This window comes from Pleuronectes platessa, chromosome 20 (genome assembly GCF_947347685.1).
Source record: "Pleuronectes platessa chromosome 20, fPlePla1.1, whole genome shotgun sequence".
Taxonomy (NCBI): Eukaryota; Metazoa; Chordata; class Actinopteri; order Pleuronectiformes; family Pleuronectidae; genus Pleuronectes; species Pleuronectes platessa.
In genome coordinates this window covers 9,252,266-9,275,830 of record NC_070645.1, presented here as the reverse complement: position 1 = coordinate 9,275,830, position 23,565 = coordinate 9,252,266, and the positions used below count along the sequence as shown (strand labels likewise).

Below are 23,565 nucleotides of genomic sequence, written 5' to 3'. Positions count from 1 at the left end.
GCATTTGTTCCACCTGACACCGCGTTCCACGGATTGTACATGATCTCATTTTAACAAGTTATTGATGACGGTAAAAAAAAAGGCTCCCAGGTCTAAGAAGCTTGCAAATAGAGGTTTTATCCACTCTGCCTCTGATTCAGACTTAAAGGCCTGAAGTCTCAATATCCCTAAATGTTTTTTGAGCTGTATTTAAGGTTCACCACTTCTCTCTTTCTTTGTCTTAAGACTTTAAAGTGTAAAATTCCCAAGCAGAGAAAATGATCTCCTGTGACACCCGGCACGTTCCCTCTGCCATAACACAGGTTTGACGTGGCTACATTACAGCCTCTCATGTATTAATTAAATTAAGAGACTGCAGCTACTGTCACTCCGGCTTTCTGCTTTCTGTACTTTCATGCAGCATCCTGTGAGACTTTAATCAAAAAGCCGACGGGTGATAAGCCGAGTTCGTTTCTCTCTGCAGGGATGGGCGATGGTCCTCTGCGCGATGGAAGGGTCGTAGAAACAAAGGTTTTCCCTCAGAAGAAAATGTCATGTTGAACAGCAGGACACTTAAGGAAAAGGAAATTAAAGTGAAAGCTGATCAGTGAGTTTAAGGGTTGGCAGGGAAGAGCTCCCCTTTGCTTCCCACACCGCCACCAGTCGTCAAACGCTGCTCTTGAGTGAGGACGCCACGGGAACGTCGTATGGACAGCACTGGTACACACACACACGCATGCATCTACACACACATACACACAAACACACACACACACACACACACACACACACACACACTCTCTCCCGCTCTTTGCCAGGCCAGAATTAATGAGTTAAGAATGCCAGCTTAAGGCTCGCTTGCGATAAATCCATGTATAGATGGAGCAAAGCTGAGGAAATTCAATCTGTTGTCCTAACCTTTGCCGCAAACACCAACACACTGGATTCCTCCACCTCCCCCTTTTCATTTGTGATCACTCTCCATTGGCCATTGGAGGGTTTAGCCGATACAGCCAACATCCATCACGTCCATTTACCGAGGGAGAGCAACCAAGCAACAAAAAAAAAGAAACTACCTCAAACCTAATCCCGATGTCTTTATGCTGGCTTTACTGAAGCTTACTCTGGAATCATTAAATAATCTCTTTAATAGTAAAAATAGTAATATAGTTTCATAACTTGCCACTGATACCAAGCAAGGGAGGAGGTAAAAAGAGGATGAAGAGAAATAATCTTCCTGCTTTTTCATATTCAAGACTGCAGTTCAAGTACATATCAGGTCCGTTTAATGTGGAGCTCTTATGTAAGACCCACGCTGTTAGAAGTCAACAGGTTCCACATCGATTTACACTGGCAAGAGCACCAGCAGACAGCAGAGAAAGTTTGGAAAACAGAAGTGAATCGGACCCGGTCACAGGGTTTCTGAGGTGGTCCACTAACCTTAAAGAAAAGAGCTGATTCCAAATAAGTTCCTGACATTTTGTGATAAGAAATGTGTAACATCGCAGCATGGGTATTTCATTTCACATGGAAAAAAAGACCCAAGCTAGACAAGATACGATAAGACGAGATAGGATAACCATTTATTGATCCTCCATAGAGGACATTCAAAATTGACACAGCAGCCCAGAAGGAAGAAAAGAAGAAAATGTCTTAATGTCTTATGTCATCGCCGTCACAGGTTTCATCTTCTAGCTGCAGGTTCTATCTCTCCATCACTGAGATGTAAACAATATCGAATTACAGAGTTTTGTATAACGGATGAATAAAAGTAAATTAAAGCCATGTGGGTCAAACACAGCGTATAAGTCTATAAGAAGCTTAAGGTATCGTTGAAATGTTTACAAGAGAGAGCTTTCTTTTTTCTGGGAAGCTTTCCACAAACATCTGGCCCCACCAGGCCAGCGGGAACAGCTAAGCCATGTACTCACATGTGGACACACAGATGTGCTCTAACACAAGTAACAGGTATACATGCACACAAATGCACACAAACAATCCTTAGCAACTCGTCACGTCTTATATTTTTGTTTCCAATTGTACTTTTGTTGCCTTCGCTCCCCACCGGGGACCCTTTTCCATCGACCCAAGCGTTGCTGTTAAACAATGGACATTTCATGGTTCCGTGCCCGACTGTGGAAACTAACTGCTATATCTCCCAACCTTCAGAAATCAATGATCCCCTGTGTTCATTTCACCAATCACGTTCTTTTCACCCTCCTTACCGCTGTGTCTCCCCGCTGCTGGAAAACAGAAAAAAAAAATAGAAAAGCAAAAAGGAAAAACCTGCGCCACCAAGCGTGTCTATGGATATGTATGCATGGCAACAGTTGCCCGGAGCTACCAGAGCTAAGAATAACTGGATTTTGGAGCAAAGGGCTCGAGAAAAATCATTCACAAGAAACCTTTTGCAGTTCCAGTTAATGAGTCTCTGCTCTCTTAACGCTGACGGTTAATTTTAATGAAATGCAGTCCTTTCAATTTGCATAACGGTCCCCGCACAACAAAATTAATAACAATGTTAGCGGAGAATCATTCACCGCTGATCATGATATCAGGAAGTAATTTGACTTCTTATCTTTATGTAAATATCCTTCTTTCTGTAGGAGGTGGCCCCGGAAGCGCAGAACGTAAAGGACAAAGAGGAGGCTGGATCTTTATGGATGAAAAATAATTTGTTTAAAAACATGGTTTCCACGTGTTTTAAATTGTGTGTGAGACGTTCAAAGTTCAACAAGAGCGACACATGTTCACACACAGGTCCGACACACACAGGTCCGACACTGACACACACACACACACACACACACACACACACACACACACACACACACACACACACACACACACAGCTGTCATGACGTCACTGTGGCCTGCAGTTGGTAAATATGGTACAGGGCCATGGCAACGGTTAAATGCCACAGCACAAGTGGAACACGTTTCAGCCACTGGGAACTCACACCACAGATCCGACTAAATGTCAGAGAGAATATTCAAATGAATCTGCAGGGACATAAAACAAAGAGCAATGTCCTTTTTATCTGTGTTTGACAAATCTGGATTATGTGAAAAAACTGTGTAAAAGGTCTCGAGCTGTGGCAGAGTCTAACTCTGATTTGAGCCCATGGAGAGGGGATGTAGATGTTAAACAAACGTCTCTGCATTCAATACGGATCATTCAAGACAAGGTGTAAACAAAACAGGAACTTTTTCTGTAAACAGATGTGTTATGAAAACTATAAATCCATGTGAGCGTCGTTCCCTCCACCCTGCCTGTTCCTTTCTTTTCCATGTCTTTATATCAATCGCTGGAACGGCCAGTTGACGATGGAGTATTATAGGGCCATATGGATGGGATAAAAAATAAGTTGTAGCAAGTTGTATTGCAATGAGAAAAAAGTTATAATATTACGGGGAAAAACTATATAATATTACGAAAATGAAGAAAGCAGCAAGGACAATCTGTGGTCGCCAGACTTCCACTTCTTCTGGATCCAAATTCTCGAAGTCTTAAATAATGTTATTTTTGTAATATTACAACTTTATTCTTGTAATATTACAACATTATTCTTATATTACAACATTATTCTACAAATCTGTGAACTTTTTCTTCAGCATGGCCCTAGTACTGCTGTAAACTGCTGTGTAATTCAGTGAGAAGCTCAGTGAAGGTCCATGTGACCGTGGTTGGTTTTCAATTTCATTCCCTCCTTGTCTCACATCCATCAGGAGTGTATACGGCTGTGTACCTGGCTCGCCCTGTGTGTCCATGCTGCTATCATTAGCCAGTGCCTTTGTGCGCGGGCTGACCCTCGTACCCCTGTTGGTCCCCCCTCACACCCGGCTGTCCTCTCCACTTCCCTATAATTCGCTCGGCGAACCTGGAAGCGGCAATTAGGGAGGCATTAAACCGGTGATCCAAACTACCTCTGTAAATGACCTCCCCACGGGGCAGCAGGTGGCTGGCGAGTGGAAAAATTGCCAACACACAGCTGCACCCCTCTAAAGAACCTCTAAGAAAAAACACTCAGGACAACGTGGCCAGCAAAGGAGAGAGGGTGATTTGCCTGACACGGTCTTGTTGTCCAGGCGTAGCCACAGTGGAAGGTGAGCAGCGAAGTCAAGAGGGTGAAATAACTCACAGAAAGCCCTGATCTCTTTAACCCAGCTTGTCTCTGAGTGCAGCCACTGCAGAATATACTCAACCACAGCCTCACCTGTCGGATCGTACCTTTTAGAAACAGCTCTTTTTTCTCAGGCAGTTTAATTTACTAGTGAACCATTTGTTCTGGAATACACTCCTGACTCAATAAGTAAATAAAGAAAGTACTGATTCACACTATTCAACCTGAACATACATTATTAAATTAGTTTTAATCAAGACAATTCAACAATTGATAAAACGACTTCCTTAAAATCACCAAATTCTTTCGGTGCTGTTACCATATATTGGAATTTCTTAATGCGCTGTGAATTCTGTCAGGGGGAGCTGGTGAGAAGTTACTGACAACGACTGAAAGTGGCCCTAAGGCCTCGGCACGATGCACCACTCTATTATTTGAACAGCATTGACATATAATCTCAAGTGAGGGTTTACTCCATCTAAATTTTTCTTGTATTTCCTCAGAGGAGGTCGTGACCTGCAGCGTTTCCCTTCTACTGTTAGTTTAAATTCTCCTCAGTATCAATATAGCATTGGTCATTTTCTGATACAAGCTTATTATTACCTACAGGAAATGCTGTGCTATTCAATGCACACATCACTTTTCACTTTAACGTGCTATTGGAATCAAGCTTCTGCTTACTCACCCTGAAGGGCGGAAACCCTCGCTCGTCCTGCATGTGACTGAACTCCCCCGTGTCTTCCCTGAGCTGTGAGGCACATGCAGTCATATGCATAAACACGAGCACTCACCAAGCCTCCATCCAAACCCCGACACACACACATCCCACATCCCACCAGACCTCACACCCTTTTTAGACATAGTGCCTCCTGGATCTTTGGAAAAATAATCAAAAGCCCTCTGCCTTGAGAGCACAGAGCAAAGTCCAGAGGCAAAGAGGAGTGGAAATTGAGAGGAATGGATAGAAGAGATTTCACTTTATGATTCCCTGGAGGGGAAACTGGTTCGCCACCACAGACAGAGGCATATACAATACGTCGACTGAGACGTATACACAAAATCAATAACGCCAAGCAGAGTCATTGAAAGGAAATTACATAGCTCCCTACAACAGCAGTAGGAGGGTCAGTGAAAGCAAAGTGTAAAGCCAATAGATGGATAAAACACAAAATCATAACAACCAAGAGCGCTAATGTGCCGAACGCACATGTAGACGCTGTGCAGACAATAGCACGGTGAGTAATTGCGTCGCACACTGAACGAAAAGCCAATTTCATCAACAATGCTCATTAAAGAGCTTAATTGCCGCAGGGACAAAAGACGTCCTAAACCCTTCAGCGGAGCATTTTGTCCTGCTCCTGCTGTTCTTTATGAAGGTGCTGTACAAGAGACGGTCAACCCGACACGGGCAGGAGAGGAGGAGAGGAGAGGAAAAGGAAATTGGAGAGTCGAGCGAAGAGCAGAGGAGTGAGTACAGTAAAAGCTCTCCACTGGGTTGGCACCTTGCCAGCTCCCGGACAGAGATGCGGCTCGCTGCTCCCCCGCCCACTGACCGCCTCCTCATCTACACGCTCACTCTGCATTAAGGGCCTCAATCAAATATTCATTCTCCAAAACCAGCACTTACATAACCAGCACAACAAGTATGTCTCCATGCTGACCTGACTGAATAGAACAATGTGTTACACCAAGCGAGGAGCAAATAACCATCTGTGCAGCGAGCGAAGGGTCAGCCGCGCTGGCCCACTCAGAATAGATGATATTCTTGCACAGCGGCTAACAAGCGCTGCCTCTAGAGTGTTCTGCTGCAGCTAATTAATGAATAAATCACTTCAAAGCAGAAGTAGGAGGCTCAGTTCACGAAAGCGAGAAATGAGCAAACACAGAGATGCTTTGATAATGAGAGTAAAACAGCTGTAAATAAACGAAAAAGGACACAGAGAGGAGAAAAGTGTTTTTCTTCTTTCAGGTGGAATTAATGCGCCCGCTGTTACAAAGCAATTCTTGCTCAGAAAGCTGACAGTAGTGTTACCCTCCAGACTGCACCGCCTGTATCCCAAAGCTCTCAACTTCTTAGAAACACGTCCTTAGCCATAAAGCTGTGATGCCAGTTCTTCTGAAATGTTTGTTTTGAATGCTACAATGCTTTCATCTGTGAACTTTTGTCTAGTCTTTACCTTTTGTTGCCATATTTCTACATTTCTTGGTGCATTACTGACAAAAAACTGTTGTGGAATGTGATATCATAGACCGTACATTAAGATGGATGACTTGAGTGCTCCCACAAAGTGAAGCCAAAGCATCCTGATCACCCCCTGGTGGAATTGAAAGCAGTTATTTGCCATGCGTTAAAATCTGCTCGTTTAAATTCTACTGAAACAGAGATAAATAACCTACAGGTTTAACAAATCTGAATTATTTTAACTTTAATCTTTATCCTCCAAGGATTCAAACCCTACATTGCTTTTCTTGTCAGATACAGATCAATCAATCACTTTGCAAACTTTGCAAGTCTGTAGGTTTGGGTTGTGACCTCAAAACGTCCAAACATATATTTTGTGTGCACAGCCATGTCCCTGTTGCCAGAGATTAAATCTTATCGCTATCCCAGACATGGCAACAATAATAGGACTCATCAAGTATTCAGCTCTTTACAAATGCAGGGGGGGCCACTACACTTTGTCGCCATGGTAACCGGCCTTATCAGCGGACACCACTGGACGTCTGTGTTGTCTGTCGACTGACCTCAGGTCTTCACAAGGATGCGACGTGTATGCAGGAAGAGCAGGAACGCCGGTCGGACATGCCTTCATGCTATCTGCCAAATTCTACCAGAGACCGTTTGTGCTGCAGATCAGAAAACCCACTGGCTCCTTGAGTGGGTTACTATATTTGATCTTGACAGAGCAAATTTTTACTTTCTTCTGAACAAATCAGTCAATTACCAGAAACATAAAGACAGCAGAGAGAGCTTTCTGCAATCGGTGGTTGACGTGAAGACCAAAATTGCCATGTGGCTCGTCACGGAGCTCGAGCTCTCGACATGTGTTTCACTCATATGTGGGTTCTGGCATTCAAGACATTAAGGTTGAACTGACTGGCAGATGCCACATAATGAACTCTACCACCCTCCCTTAACCATTAAGAAACCACAAGCCACAGACCTCTTCAAGTGCAATTACGTCTGAGTATGAATCAAACCCCTGATGCCTTCCTGCAATCCCGACATTTATGCTACATCAGAGAGCTTCCAGCCCCAACAGCAGTGTTTGGAGGCTTGATGTGTGTTTCATAGTTTTCTGTCTCCAACCTCTGTCTCCGGGAAGTGGATGAAATAAAGTGCATACCATCTAGACTTCCATAACCCAGATGCTGCTGCCGATGTGTGTGCGCGCGTGTGTGTCTCCACTGTTAAGTGGTCGGTAATGGCAAAGTAATTCAATCTGAGCGGGTCTTTCTCTATCCACTCAAAACTTCCGGTACCATCCCTCCTTGTTATGCGGGTGGGCAGCTTTCCGGAAAACACAACAAGACGCTTTTTGGGAGCTCATGCCAACAGGCCCGTGGCAATTAGAACGCGATTTGGTGGTGCGATTGTCCTTTAATTGAATTGGGCTTTGGGCTTAGAGGTATGTGAGAATAAAGCATACCAGGACACAGCTTAATCTCGGGGACACAGTGTGCGTGGCGCTGCCTGCTGACTGAGGCGAGACAGTGACGAGACAGTGCCAAAGTTTAGGAACAATCTGAATTATGGGCTAATCCCCATCGGAACATGAGATTAGGGCTGTGTGGGATGAGCTCCGAGGCGTGTGGGATGAGGAGGAGAGCGACGAGGCAGACAATGAGAAAAAAGCTCCAAGTTTAAGAGGAAACAAAGGCTGTTCCTTTTGTTCTCGCACTCTTAGCGCTCATAATGATTCTTCTCTCGCTCGATCTATGGCCCTGCATTAATCACAAATCGGCGCCTATGCATCCACAAGAGAAGGAGATTGTTTCTCTGTGTATGTAAATTCAGCCTCTCACACTGTCTCTCTGTCTATTTTACACCCCGTCTCAACAGAACTTTTTACACCTGCGGTACGTTTAGATTTATGGACCTATCCATTCTGATGTCGAGTAATTTTCCACCAAAGGTGTCTATAAAATGCACACTGCATGTTAACAAGGGTCGAATATAACTCGATGTGACTCATACGAAAAGCTGTTTACAACAAACAATCAAAGAGCGACTTAGTGAGGAGGGTAGAGTGTCCAACAGAGGTGGGTGTTGAAGACACGTTGGCTTGCAATACTTCATAGTTCACAGGTCACTGGTTGTCATAGGAGAAGGTTTCATAGGTGACAGAATATCACGGCATCCCCAACACTCCCAGTTCAGTGAGCTACAAGCACTGGTAGAATATCAAAGTTGGTGCCAAGGATCGCACTGCCGAGTACCGACAAAGCAAAGCTGCCACCGCAGGGGTCCGAGGGACACCAGAGCTCTGCGCTGGCTTGGTGTCTCGTCTGAGGTGTTGTTGCACAGAAGGATGGAGACGCCGAGATTTTTAATTTACGGTTACCTCAAGTGAACCCGGGGTGTTATGCTCTTATGTGAGTTAAAAAGTGTGAAAGCATCTAATTCCACACCTCATAGGTTGCTTGTCATTCATAAATGACACAGATTAAAGTCTGAGACGTCTGGACAGATTTGGACAGATGCATCTTTTGAAACCTTTAAAATTGATGTATTTATGTCTCAGAGGAGGTTGACTTAAGATGTCTGGAGGCCTCTACAAAATCTAAAATCTTCTCTGTGACAGATATATTAACTCTAAAATATGTTTACAATAGCACAACTGAGACTTGAGTTAATTCTTTTATTCACCTCTCTCATCAGTCTTCTGTTTTTTCTATCTTTACTCTACCATTTGCATTAAAGCACACACACGTTTCATGCTCCATGTTCAGAATTTATAAATACAGCTCTTTTCTTGCCCGTCACACACGTTTCTCACTTTCCCGCTAATCCCCTGATTTCTTGAGGAAACTTTTCCACCAAACAGTGACGCAACAGATGCTGTCATGTCCCAAACACACAGCACAGCGCACACTGTCTGGTTCAATCCCATTTAACTAGATTAACCTCAGTCGAGCGCTTAGTGAACATGTAACACTGACTCAGGCAGGTTGTAGAGCTTTTCTGTCCACGCCGCCTGTTAAACACGACCCACCTCCTCCTCCTCTCGCGCACACATGTGGAGACAAATCAAAGTGAGGATCCCTTTGTACATGTGTGATGATGTCATGAATTATGGATGTCCTGCACCATTGTCTGGAGTGAAGGTGGAAAAGGCAATGCGGTGCCAAGTGATGTGTCATATCTCAGAAAAACTGTGGAGAAGGTCATTCAGGTCAACACATTATAAATTTCATTAGTCACTTTCCTATATGTCCATCTGTACAGTATATAGGTGCACGCCTTTATTTTGCAGTAAGTGTTGGTGAGTTAAAAACCATACAGTGTGCAGGTGGATGACTTTGTCACAACTGTGCGCATTTGTTTACATCAAGCCTCAGGAAAGTGACAGGTAGGCCTCATGCCAGCAGTCATCCTCTTATTAAATCTCATTGTAGTCTTTCCCAGGAGGGCACTCTGACAGTACACATAAAGGCTTGATGAACTCAGGAACTGCACGCTTCACTGCCCCAGCCTCAACTGTTGAGTCTAGGATCGGCTGCTTACGTACAAAAAGTATGTCATGACATTTTTCTTTATAAACTGTTAAAAGCTTCGCTGAAGGAGGAAGAATGCAGCAGACAGGCGAATAGGAGACGAGTTCACGGACAAAGTACTAAATCTTTGAAAATATAAGAACATTTCTTTAATACTAAGGTTTCATTTTTCTTATTAGGTAACAAGAGGGACATAATGAATGCATATCTCCGTCAAGGCCCAACACTCCCCTCATAAAACCACACTTAAATTCACTAGATCAAGATTTTAATTGGTCCTTCATCAAAATGCACACACTCATTAATATCATTGCCTTAAACGTAAATATGTTCTTCATCAAGATCCACAAATAATTCTCGGAAAAATGTATGTAAATGTTACAATTTTTTTGCAATGTTAAAGTAATTAAAAAAACTAAAAACTTAGATATAATGGGCTCGATCCATACCACATCCTACCATCCAGCTTTGTAGGAATCTGTCCTGAAGTTTTTTGTCTACCTGCTAACTAACAGACAAGGTGAATACATCGGTAAAATATAACATTATTCTTATTTAATGTGTTGATTTTAAAGTAATAATGGCAGATCAATAACAAAATGTGAAATTATATGCCTTAGTTATATCCCTGATGGTATGAGCTCTGGTAACTTGTGACAAATATTTCCCCCCTTTATAAATCATAATTGATATTTATCATTATAATAAGTTCATAAGCAAGCTATGTCACTTGTACTTTAAATAAACACGGATTATCAAGCTGTTCTTCTGTGTTTCTTCCAGCAAGTCTATTTAGCTTCTTGACTGAGGAACACCCTTTACAGTCATAAGAGTGAAGAGGGCCAGGCGCTGCAGGAAAGCTTTCTCTCGTGATGGCAGTGATCTCTAAGAGCTTTTATCATCTCTACTTCCCTGACTCCAATAACTAACAATTAGCAGCTTCCTCACAGGGATACCAGAGTGTATCATTAATGTCCGCAAAAACGTTTTGGCCAGCCACTACATGTTGCACGCCCTGACCCAGCATTGTGTCCTGATACAAACTCAAGAGGAAAACCGACGTTATTTTAGACTTATTCAAGAATAAAAATATAAAAATACCTCCAGAAATAAATTGCAATAAAACATGAAATGTCCCAATAGACTGTATCACTGTGTCCCACTGCACATGCTACACTAAATTCTGTGGTGTACAAACAATATGAGGTTGAAGCATATTCAGACCATGATTTATAAAAGCAGGTGGTTACGGGGAGTGTGCCAGACTGCATGCTGCCTGGGTTTGGATAAAGTAGAGCCATGAATCATTTTCACATGGCAAAAGCCACAGATAAATCAAAATTGGCTCACACTGAGTCATGCGCTGGCGCTGACTACGAGGCCAGATCTGCAAATTGTTGTGGGGATGGACACTGGTGCACCATCATGATGACGGCTCGCTCCTCTAACTTGTTGCAATGGTTCTCATCACGGCACACGGACCAACTCTCTGTCTCAGTTAACCGATGCTTTCAAGCGGTGTCGCACCTGCTGCGCTGCATGTTGGATGAACCCGCGCATCCTATGACCATGACAAGATCGCACACACGCACATTAGACACCGAGGGGAAAGTCGCCGGGACCTTGACGGTTCCAGAATTAATTTCCCCTGCAGACGTTCCCGCACACATGCATGTTCAGCATCTGTCCCATCCTGATAAGCATCATCACTGCTAATGGCCTTATTAATGAAGTGAAACATGCTTGATATCAGCGACTGACGCGGCTGATGGTTTTCAGTGGGTGGAGCCGTGGTGGTGCAGTAATAAAGTCAATATTCCCTGGAACACACTGCTGGGACAGGGATGAGCCTCCCTACGTGCACTGTCTTTACAATCCCCATCTTTGTGTGTGCGTGTGTGGTTCCGATTATGTTTCCGTCTCTGCAATGCGATGTCTAATAATGACCGGGTGGGTGCATCTGTTTCCATGTGAATCTATAATAAGCCTTAAAAGTGTGATGCGGTACAATAGATCCCTCACTGCTTCCTGCAATCAGCGACAATGCATTATTCAGCCGCCCCGCGATAATGACGGCTTTTACGCAGAGTACGGCAAATTACAACAATCAATAGCAATAGGAGATCACGGCGGGGCTTCTTGATCATTAGTATGCCTGCCAAACATACATCACACATATTAAACTCCAATCATTGAGAAACAACCGCAGAGAGGATGTTTAGCATCTCTTAACTGTGAATCAGCTGGATGGGATGATGGTGTTGGACAACAGCCTGTAATGGGTTGGTTTTATCAGGCGCCATGTTGAACCTCATTAAACCTCTCCACTTTTTGTTAGCTTGAAAGATCTCTAATTGCGCCGGAACTCGGACGCAGTTAGGGCTATTTGTCATAAAAGAGTCAATGCTTTCATTAGAGCCAAGCCACGGTCAGATCCAAACCAATTCCACTCACGTCCCTTATACCCGGCGATGAAACCCTTCAGGTGTGTCAGTGTGTCATATAATCAGCTCGCATTAAATTAGACAAAGGCTAATGTCCCCCCAATCTTAATAGGGTGGCTAATTAATGGCTCCCATACTCTCATCCCCCAGAGATGTGAGGTCACGGGGAAGGTGAGAACCAGACGGTACGAGGCGGTCAACGTTCCTGCTGTGTCGACAACAAAGTTGAAGGCCAAAGAGTTGATCTGTATGTATGTCTGTCTGCCTACCTACTTAATAACCAAACAACCAACTTCCCTATCTATCTATCTACCAACCAACCCACCAACCTACATACTTACCTACCTAACTTACAATCAAACAACCAACGTATACCTATCCATGCTCTTCACGTTGACTGACAGTATCAAACGCAAATTCTTCCACCATTATGCCTATTACGTGTAATCCAAGTTTAGACACTCTGCTGTTCCTGTCTTACAGAACGAGCAGAGGGCGAGGAGGTACGGAAATGTGGGAGAGTAGTAGGATGAAATGAAGACAGGAATGTAAAGGGGCTGGGGGTGGGGGGGATGTGACGTGCAGACCCTTAAAAAGCCCCCATTAATCACAGAGCCGTCCTGCACGCCTCATGTGACAAATGAAACAGAATAATGGCTTCCGCCAGGATGAAAATATGGGACAGAACAGCCCCTCATGGTGTAATGACTCCCTCGCCTTTCTTTTATACCTGATATCAAATTAACACCAGCTATTGGAATCTAGTTAGAGGTTGCATGACCCTTCGCCACGTGGGTTTTACTTAATGGATTAGACAACTGCATCACATGCATGAAAGACTTGATATTAAATCGTTCGCCAATCTTCTGCTGTAATTTTCAGCCGTCACTGATGACTGAACTCGTTCCCCAAACACAAGATAAATTATTGAGCATAATGATGATAACAAATCACTTATGACGTGCACCTGGCTTTTCCACAGGGGAGCCGAAACATATAAAGCGATTACAGCAAAGAGGCAGGTTGTACCGTTTTCATTGGGATTCGCTGACTTGTGAACTAAGTCTCAGGGGGCTTCACAGTGGATCCCAGAGTTAATGATGTCAAGCCCTTAGGCGAGAAACCAACAAAAAGAAAAGAGAAAACGCACACCACAGACATAAAGGAAGTTCAAACCCCAGGAGGACAAAATATGACATAAAGACCAGCCAGGTGATCACCTATGCTACTTTAGAAATGTCCTCTAATAGGTTATTATTCATCAACCCTTAAATCAATTCAAGCTACATTTCGGGTCAAGCGACACAAGTTTATTACTGATATTCAATGAAGAAATTACTTCAATTTGTCATACACAAATTATTAAAAAAAAATCTAACTTAATTAATCAATTGTGTCAAAATAACTTAACTTTAAGTTGAACAAATATAATTAATTTGTGTGTAAGCAGTTGATAGAGGCTTTAGGAGTTCAAGCTAACATAAGATTTCAGATAGCTTCTTTAACAAGCAGTTAGTAAATAAAGTTATTATTAGAACTTGCGGTTGTTTCAAGACCCCTTCAACTTTGCTGTGTTAAGAAAAGTGATTACTGGCAAATCTGTATTTTTCAAAGTATTTGCCCACATTAAGTATGAATATATGCATACACTTTTAATGGTTGAATTCCTGCAGACAAATTCTAGCTAATATCTGGTCTGGCTGTCCTCCACCTGCATGATGGGATGAAGCAAGAGGAGACTAGGGAAAAACTATTCATTCACACTACACAGAGAATAACAAATATGCCAACACTCCTCTCCATGTATCATATCCTGCTGTTTAGCACCACATCAAACCCCCGAATTGGTTCATTATTGATGGTCTGCAGCGTTGTGGGACTTGAGGATGCAATACCGTCTCATGGTTCGACGGGAGGATGGTGCAATGATCGCGTTTGGAGACGTACATTACGCATACAGGCTAAACGTACACAGACGAGACTTTGCATGGGATGAAAAGAGGAGATATTACAGTAACGTTGCGGTTCGCAGCTGCAGGTTCTCTCCTTTTTGATGAAAGATCAGTTTATTATGAGGTTTGATGAGGTGAGGAAACCGGTTTGTGGACATGAAAGAGAAAGACCAAAGGTAATAGGAGCATGTGCACATTATGCACAGAGAGAGGTTATATGATCTGCTTAAATATATCACGTTGATTCTCTGCGGAGCTCATTGTGGAAGAGTCCATGTGTTTCTACATGGCGGCGTGGGTGTATATCAGTGTAGGTCCTCTCTGTGTAGGTTTGTGTGTGCGTGCCCCAGCTTTGGTCAGGTCATGTAATATAGAGCTATTGTTCTCCGTGAAGTAAATCATCTGACAGAGATTGCTTTTCAAACTGCAAACTCCATCTCGCAGAAAACAGGTTAGTTCTCCCAGTCAGCTGGAGTGTAGAAGACAAACGCAGGTCCCTTTCCCCATCACTGCTCCATGTGTTATTTGGACAGCCTCACTCACGAGAAGAAGAGCAAAATACAGAGAGAGAAAGGAAAGGAAAACAAGCCAATAATGAGCCGGGATGATGTTGCAAATGTCACAAAGTAAACACATGAGCGCATCGCCCCTCAGAGTGCTTCCTCACACTCCCACAGAAGTCCATTAGCTTGTCATTCACTCTCTTTGCAGTAATTCAGCTGCTGCACATGGCCCGTGGCAGCGTGGTGCAGCCTGCTCCACATGAATAACACCATCTGATTATTTCAGACAGAAGCTATGTGACTCAGCTGTCTCTACTGTATTCTATCATCCTATCCTTTCACTTGGTCGTCCTTCCTTTCATATGTATTCAATAACTTAGCCTTCACTCCATGTTCTCTCTTTTTTTTGGGTCTTTCTCCTTTATCAATCCCCTTTATCAATGTGTGTCGATTTTTCTTATGGACGCGGATAAAGCTTACTTCGCCATGGGCCATGTCGGCCTGCTGTTGTGTGGGCGAGATCACAGAAGGATGAGGGGGAGTCTGCCACATTCATAGGACAGGTAGAGCACAGTAAAAGTCAGTCCTGCTGTCGAGACATACAAATAAAGCCTGGGACAGAGCGTCCACTGGGACGGCCGTGTCTGTTTCCACCTTAGAATACACTTAACCTCCAACTGGATATATTTAGACCAAACGGGCTTTGTCTCCTTCCTGTATTTCTGCTTTAAACTATGAATTGCTGCCCAAACCAACACTAAAGAGAAAATGCACTGAACAATCCAAGCTTATAATTGATTTAATTAAGTATTCAACCACCGAATACAGAGCAGAAAAAGAGGTGAGACATCTCACCTTTTCATAAGATTAATTTATGAAATTAGTCATCCTTTATTGATTTGACAACAAACTGTGAGTTGGGTCTGGAGGCATCACATACTCCTTGAGCAGCTGCAGGTTTTTTGTGAGAAATACAACAAAAGAGCAACTTGTGTGTCTGTTTACAGTGCAGCCCCAAAAACCCACGTTGTTTTAATAGAAAAGTCAGTGTATAATAATTAGCTATTGGCCACCGCAGTTTGATTCCCTGGAGCACAGTGAGTAATTAGCCACACAACTGCCAATACAGTGAAAGGAGTTGCTGAGGAGGAAGTTGGCACATCTCTTTGACTGAAAGCTCACTGTGGCTACTCGTTGTTCCATTGCTAACTATATCCCATATTGATAATGTTCTGAAGGATTTAAAATATTCAAAAAAATGCCCAAAGTCGTGAGACGGTGTTTCACAAGTCAAATGTTCTAAATGTGAACGAGCAGCAGACGGAAACTTCCAGTGTACATTAGCAATTATCTCTGATGAGTGTAGAGAGTATAAGGATGATAATATCCATCCACCCTTTGAATTTCTTATGTATATGAATCCAGCATGGGAGTTGTACTGCAGCACTAAAGCAACTACTGTAAAGAGATTATTAGTGAATACAATTACATTTAATGGCTATTGCTGATCAGAGTATGAGCACAACCACTTTAATGACTTACTTGAAAAAGGCTGATTACCCTTGTGAGTGAGTATTCTCAAAGCAAAATAAGAAAAGCAAAAAAAAAAGCTCCACTGCCAAATCAACAAATGGGCTCGAGCCATAAAGGCAGTCCTCCACAGCTGAGACAGAAATAGGAATGTAGGAAGTGCCTGCCCTGTTCTCCTGACTAGCTTGCATAAAAGCTGAGTCCATTTAAATAAACTGACAGGGCAGACAGTGAGCCAGCCCCGCAGTCATGGTTCCTAAGAGGTAGCGCTCTTTGATAAGGAAATAAGCCTCGCAGAAATCCAAAGAGCTGTCCGAGTCAGCCCGTTTCAGATCTGGGCAAAGTGCACCTGAACAATAAAGGTGGGCCCCTCACCAGGGCTGAACCAACTCCACATCAAAAAGCTCCTGTCCTTCCCTTTGCCTTTCATCGCCACTCGCTCTCCTTTCATCCCTCGTTCACTTTCTATTGTCTGAGAAGTAACTTCCCTCCCTACTTTCCTCTCCCCTTTCATCACTCACTTTTTTCTTCCACTGATAAAATAACCTCTTCCCCTCTCTGTCAAATACTGTGAAGTAGGAAACTTCTTTGTTAGCATAAATGCAAGGACGGATAATCCCCCTCCCCTGTCAGTGCAAACCCACCCTCCTTCCACTCCTCCTTCACCGCAAGCTTTCCCATGAGCCCCCTTCAACGTGCAGTGTCTTTCATTTCACCTCAACTAGAGCAGGAGACCTGGCGACCTGAAACATAAAGCTTTAATTGTGGTGATGGAGTGGTGGCCTGTGATGACAGGGGCCACCGGAATCGCTCTAGCGGCAGGGTCACAGTGTTATTAGCAAATGAGGAGATGCGGGGCCACTGATAGCACAGGAGCTGAGATTAAGCTTTGCAGGTGTGAGAAGCTTCTGATCCTACACGAGAACATCAGAGTGGTTCACAAAAGCTGACACGGGATGTGTCTAATTAATACAGGCATGATAACACAGGAATGCTGCTCCGCCAAATGTGGGTCCCGTGTCTTGGGGCTCAGTTTGATAATTACCCTGCTAATGAGAGTAAAGGGGGACCAGATCAAATCTGTGAACATAATGGGGGTTAAGTGAATTGTAAAGACCACAATGTCCCTCTGTTCTCTTCCTATGCACTAATTACTGGTCACCATGACAAGCACAAATGCAACTCATAAAGTCCATTAATGTTGCTCTTGCCAACAGAAAAGACAAGAGGGACACAAACACTGTGACGCTCCGTGTGGATCAGTCCAGACGTATCAGATGTCATGCACGAACAAGAGATTTAAGGAAATATTTCACTGTAAGCCGGAAGAAATTTGAAATATGATGTAGAAGACACGCACTGGCTTCAGCTGAGAAGAATAGTTGCATCTCCTGTGCAAAGCTCTTAGAAGTACATCGGAGAGCTATGATCTGTGACTGTCACTCATGGATCAAGACCAGCTGGATGAAATCAGTTACTGTACAATTCCTCAGGAAAAAGCTATCAATAATGGAGCTGGCCAGAGAGACGAGAAGAGTTGACAACGTGGTTCTGTTGCATTAACCATGAGAGGGTCTCCCTCTTCTTGTCTTCCCCGAGCTTATTCAAAGAGGAGATTCAAAGAGGAACAGATGGAAATCGCTCTGGTAAAGAGCGGACAGCAGGTGCTCTGGCTTCGGGGAACAGCCGGGGATCCATTTGAGGAAATGGAGGACAGGTCGTGCACACAAACCAAGGCCTCGACCAGAGGCCAGGGAGAATGCAGCTGCACAGTCCTGGCCGGGTACTGCGGTGAGGCACCTCCATCTTATACTCTGCGTGTCTAACACGCTTGATCTGCCAAGTGCTCCTTTTAATTAACTACTCCATACAGCTGCATAATTACTCCTCTAACCTCCTCTAATCAGTCGCTCGCTGGTGCGTACCGTATTTTTCTACCCTCGTTCGTTGTTCATTACCTGAGTGTTGCTCCTCCTAATGCAAAGCCAAGAGACCACTCAGCGTGGACTGCTCAGGACATGGAGAGTGCAGGTTAATCCAATGGCAACAGTGCTTCAAATGAGTTCTGGACAAAGTCGATACACAAGCAGTTTTGAGACTGAGACAAACGCCAGTGGAATAATTTGACGAGATTGTGTTGTTGTCTGAGGGGTGTTTACATGCCGCACACTGTGTCCCTCAGTCACTTCTGTTGGGATGTGTTCACCAGCTTGTGCAAGCTGTGCCTCTATAATCAGGCAGATGTATCACAGTAAGGGAAGAGACATAATTGTATGCTTTCTTTTCCATTCAGCCCAATCCAGTGCGGAATGTGAAAGTATCCACTGTTGTCTTGGTTACGTCTTCCTTCTTGTGTTTTCTGCCTCTATAAATAACGCTGAGGGCTCTGAACTCAGAGGAAGCCCCCGTTGCTGTGAGTCAACAGTTGGAACACAGTGGGAAGCATTAAGTAGCACAAATGAATGGCTGAATGGCGGGATGTAAAAAAGTGACATTTGAAACCAGGTATGATGAACGCCGTCGCATAAACCGTATCGATCCGGGTCGAGAGGCGAGGAGGGACACAAGAGATCAACTTAAACCACAAAGGTCTGTTACCATATCCACGGTGAGGCCTCTGTAATGATCCGGAACACACAGTGTTTAGCAATACAAGTACGCAGAGCAACATGGCAGCGTGGCGTACGAATGCCATACTTGTGGTAGCATGACCTTCCCCTTAAGCCGGTGCATGAGCAATCCGACACTGGAACAGGGCTGATGCGGATTCCTGGGTGTTGTTGTTGATCCGAAGTTAGCAGGTTGGATTTGGCTACGAATTTTAACTGCAGTTTGTATTTAGTCGCTCTGCTTTAACTGTAGGTGTTGATGGTCCAATGAGTTTCACGGACACCATCACCTGTTTTTCTCTGAAACAGAAGCAAACGCTCAGACGGTTTCGGGGGGGTGAGTTCAGACGAGGTGACGCGATGGCTCGAGTACACACGAGGCAGGGGTGTCTCACAAATGCTCATTGATGATGATTGTTTTTCCTCTAAAAACATATGTTTATGTTTAATAAGGACAATTTCTGTCAAATCTCCTCAGCTGTGTGACTGTACATAACTCTATAAGTATAACATGTTCGTATCATCTATAACCAAAACAATTATTCGGTTCATTGATCCGTTAAATGATTTAAAATCAATCTGCATTTTCTATGATCGTAAACTGGGCTTTGAGCCGTGGGTGAGACTAAGCAAGGCATTTTAAAATTTGAAATATTTTCTCAGGAAATATTAGATTTTTCTGAATAACGAAGATAAATGTAATTTTTAGCCCTAATTTAATCATAAATGTTACACTGACATTAATCAAAATCAATAACTTGCCATAACTGAAATACCGATATCAAACCTAATGAATTATAAACATGAATTGACTCAATTTCATTATATATATAAGTGCATGAAGGTTAATGTGTTCATCTAGTGCAGTATGGGCTGTAGCCACATGTGCCACGATTCTCTGCAGGTGCAACATGCTGACGAGTGCATTGATGAGTGCGCTGCTCTATAGGCACCAGGTTGTTACCTGTACACTGTGTCCACAGCCAATTATCTTGCCCATCTCAGCAGTGTCACGTGTGAAACATGCAAAGCGGCAGTAAACACGCCTAAACCACAGCGGGTACCACATCCTGCAGATAGACTGCTCCCATCATTCCCATGCTCTCCCCTCCGAGGGTTGTAACTGCCTGTCTGGGAGGGGCGGGTGATGTCACTGATGCTTTCCGGTGCGCTGCTCCTGTAATGGAGTCAATTTAGCTCCACGCTGAGCCATTTCTGTCCAGCCTCACCCCATGAAGGACACATTAGTCCCCCCCGCCCTCCATCCCACCATCTCTCGTTTCCTTCTCTCGTCTCTCTTTCCCTCCCTCCTGCCCTTTCTGATTCCGCTCTCTCTTTCTCTCTCTCTCTCCCTCTACACCTTTTATCTTCCATCTCCACATCTACATTTTTTTTTTTTTTTCGTGCTAGAGTTCATCCTTTTTTTTTCATATCCAGCCTCACAATCAACACACCACCTTTTCTCTTGTAGAATAAATATGCTCTAGCCGTCAATGACCTCACCCTGCATGAGCATTTAAACATATCTATCTTAAAGTCAAATGAAGACTGCAGCCACAACGCTTGATAAATGCTAATCTGGAAACTGAGAGCATGTGATGATAGTCCCCCCCCCCCAGGCTGAGACAGTATTTTGGTGTAAAATAAACATCACCTTCACTGGGTTCCTTGGCCTCTCGGAAGCCGTTGTGTGGGAGTGCGTTGTGTTGAAACACCCCCGCTATCTGAGGCAAGCACTCCCGACACCTCTTTTGAAGCTGGTTCAACTTGAACCGTTATAAATTTAAAAAAAAAAACTCTATTTTAACAGGAAATATAAACACAAGTGGCCCTCCATCACTAACAGACCCCATCAGGGTCTTTCTCTCCTCATCACCTTCCCGTATTTCCGGCAGGTATTGTCCTTTTGCTCCAACCAGAGTTCCATGAGATTATTAATACATGCTCACACCCATCCAGCTACCGGACTCCAGCCACTCTATCATTGCCTCCTACATGACTACACAAAGAAGGGATTAAGTTATCAGGATGATAAAGTGATATCCATACACCTCTGTGGCTGTGCTAAATTCGACTTGTTGCAGTGAAAACTGAACTTTAAATAGTCCTCTCTATGTTTCTGTCGGATTAGTACCAGTGCAGGCGCGGCTGACTTGCTAATTTTGCCTTTGATGTCTGACGTGGACTTTGAAGTCTCACTGCTCGGTAAACAAACAGGGTCACATATTGAAAAAGAACGAACTCAAGTATCCGAAATTGTTGTATACAATTTCATGAAGTATTAAGTGAGTACAAAAGCACGATTTGGGATGATAAAAGGTTACATGAAGTGTCCTCCACTGGGAGGAAGTTAGATGCAGTGCAGTTTTGTCTGCTGGAGAGAGGAGCAGAGGATAGTAGGTGGGTGTGTGGGTGGAACAAGAAAAAGGGATTGGCATCAAGGGCAGCAAAAGAAGAGGAAGAGAGATAAAGTAAAGCAGAATGGAAGGAGATGAAGAATGGGAATGATGGGAATAAATAAAGGGATGTAAACAATCGATGTGCGGTTGTTTTACGGCCTCAATAAGGTGATGGATCAGGTTCGGGTACAGTGGATCACTGCCCCACATATAAACATATAGACTATATACACACAGGACTGAATACACATGACCATTAAACATTCACCCAAAATCCGCAGAGGCCCAAGTAAACAGACATCATATATATTAAATTAGGAAATTATTTAGTAACTATTGCTTGTAATGCAGTAGTGTTCATTCTTCATTGTGGCAGATTGTGATCAGTAAAATGTTGTGGATATGGATCCACCTCTCTGTTCTGGTCACAGGATCAAAGCCTTAACCAAAGCTCTGTCCCTGTGAAGCTTCATAATAAGATTCTTCATAATAAGATTCTTCATAATAAGATTTCATCCCTCCAACTGCTGCATTCTGTTACTCTGACACTCTGAACACCCCCCCCCTGCCTATGGTAGTTCCCCGCCTTTACTCTATCATTCAGGTTTATTTTTTCCTTCGCCAAAACTCCCTGTTTTTTCTTGTGAGCACGTCGTTGCGATTCAAGTAAATGTCCACGCCATCAATATTTCATATCAAAGTGCATCTCCCTTACTAACTGCTCCTTTAAAACAGCCTCCACTGGCGCTCGCGGATATGAATGAGTGCTTTGTCTGAGAGCAGAGCAGATATCTGCAGCAGATAAGATTGGAGATTTCATTATCATACTACTCGTGTTCAGAGCGGGGGGAAAAAACGGTCTCAGCAAAACATTAGCTCATCCAGAGCTCACGTTCAATCTACAGGACAAAGAACGAAAGGGAAATTTATTTGACATTTATAACTGAGACTGTATTTGATATATTCTCGTGAATGGAACCTCCGCGCTTTCTGCAGAGCACTCGAGTCGCAATGTACTTTGCATGATGCTGGCCATGCAATGTTCTACATGGCTGGCTGCAGTGTGCTGCATTTGCACTTCTACACAGTCATGCACAAGCATACACGCTATGTGCACATGCATGCAGTGTGCACTAATGTAATCTGCAGGCAGTGTACGCTGCATTTTTCAGTACAAAGCTCTGTGGGGACAAATAGGAGGGCTCCTGTATACTGTTTCTGAAGGCATGCGGGCTATCCCACCTGTAACTGGGCAGGAAAGGAGGTACACATGTATGTAAACACATTATCGTAGAGACAAACATGTACAAATTAACATACATTTTTCAAACACGTATTCACATTTAGTGTTTGAACGTAAATATAACCAGGAATGGTTTTACATGATTGTTGATTTTTGCATGGCAAATACAAATATGTCATCTTTGTAATATGATCGGGGAAAGATTGTAGTCATGGTAAATAAAGTTTGATAAATGTATATTAAGCAAGCTACACTTGATTAAAGTTAGTGGAAAGATGGTTTTGTTAAAAATAAAAACAAAACATGGTCCAATGAGGCTCAAAATTTGCTCCGCAGGCGGAGAGTTGATTAGGACAATTTGTGAGCAACAAATTGTTTTACAGACACAAACATTGTTTTAGGTGATTTTGTAAATAAATATTAATAGGGTTTAACTTGGCCATTAACTTGGCTCTTTGTTCTGATTGTTTGTCTCAACCACCTGCTTTAACCTGCTGGATGTTCAACTATGTTCACCAGTTATAACTGCAAACATGGACGAACAAAGCTGGTGAGAGAGGTGAGAGTGAACCAAAACATCTGCTCTAAGACACACAACTGCTAAAAAGCAAAATCATGCAATATTGAGCACTACTTTTTGGCGAGCTTTGGGCGATAAGGGCAGACGCTGGTGTCGATGTGCTGTAAAATGTGATAGTCTCAGCAAAGATTATACATCATGTGCTCCCTCCTGCCGGAATCTACCAAGGTGCCAACTCTCACTTGAATGTTGCGGACCAAGTTCAAGTCTAAAAGTGACCTCTGACCTCTGCCTGTAATCCCCTCCTTCCTCATCGCTGTTCATCTTGGAGATTAGGCCCTGAACCCCGGCAGTCCATAGTATCCCTCAGCAGCTCTAACCTACCGCCTTTAAGCCTCAGCCTGGCCGTCTATTAGATGAGCCAAACAGTCAACTCTTTTAATGAGCCTCCCTCTGACCCTGTTTAGTCTTAATCTGATATTTGCCAGCAATGCTAATTGATTTGCCGTCATCATGGGCGTGTGATTACAGCGACGACAGGCTG

The 23,565-nt window shown here is 43.5% G+C and overlaps 1 protein-coding gene across 2 annotated transcripts in view; it reads right to left on the bottom strand.

The window, feature by feature from the left end:
• The window catches only part of kcnb2b (potassium voltage-gated channel subfamily B member 2b), a 79,012-nt gene that overhangs the window by 41,279 nt on the left and 14,168 nt on the right, over nucleotides 1–23,565 (bottom strand). The window lies entirely within an intron of this gene.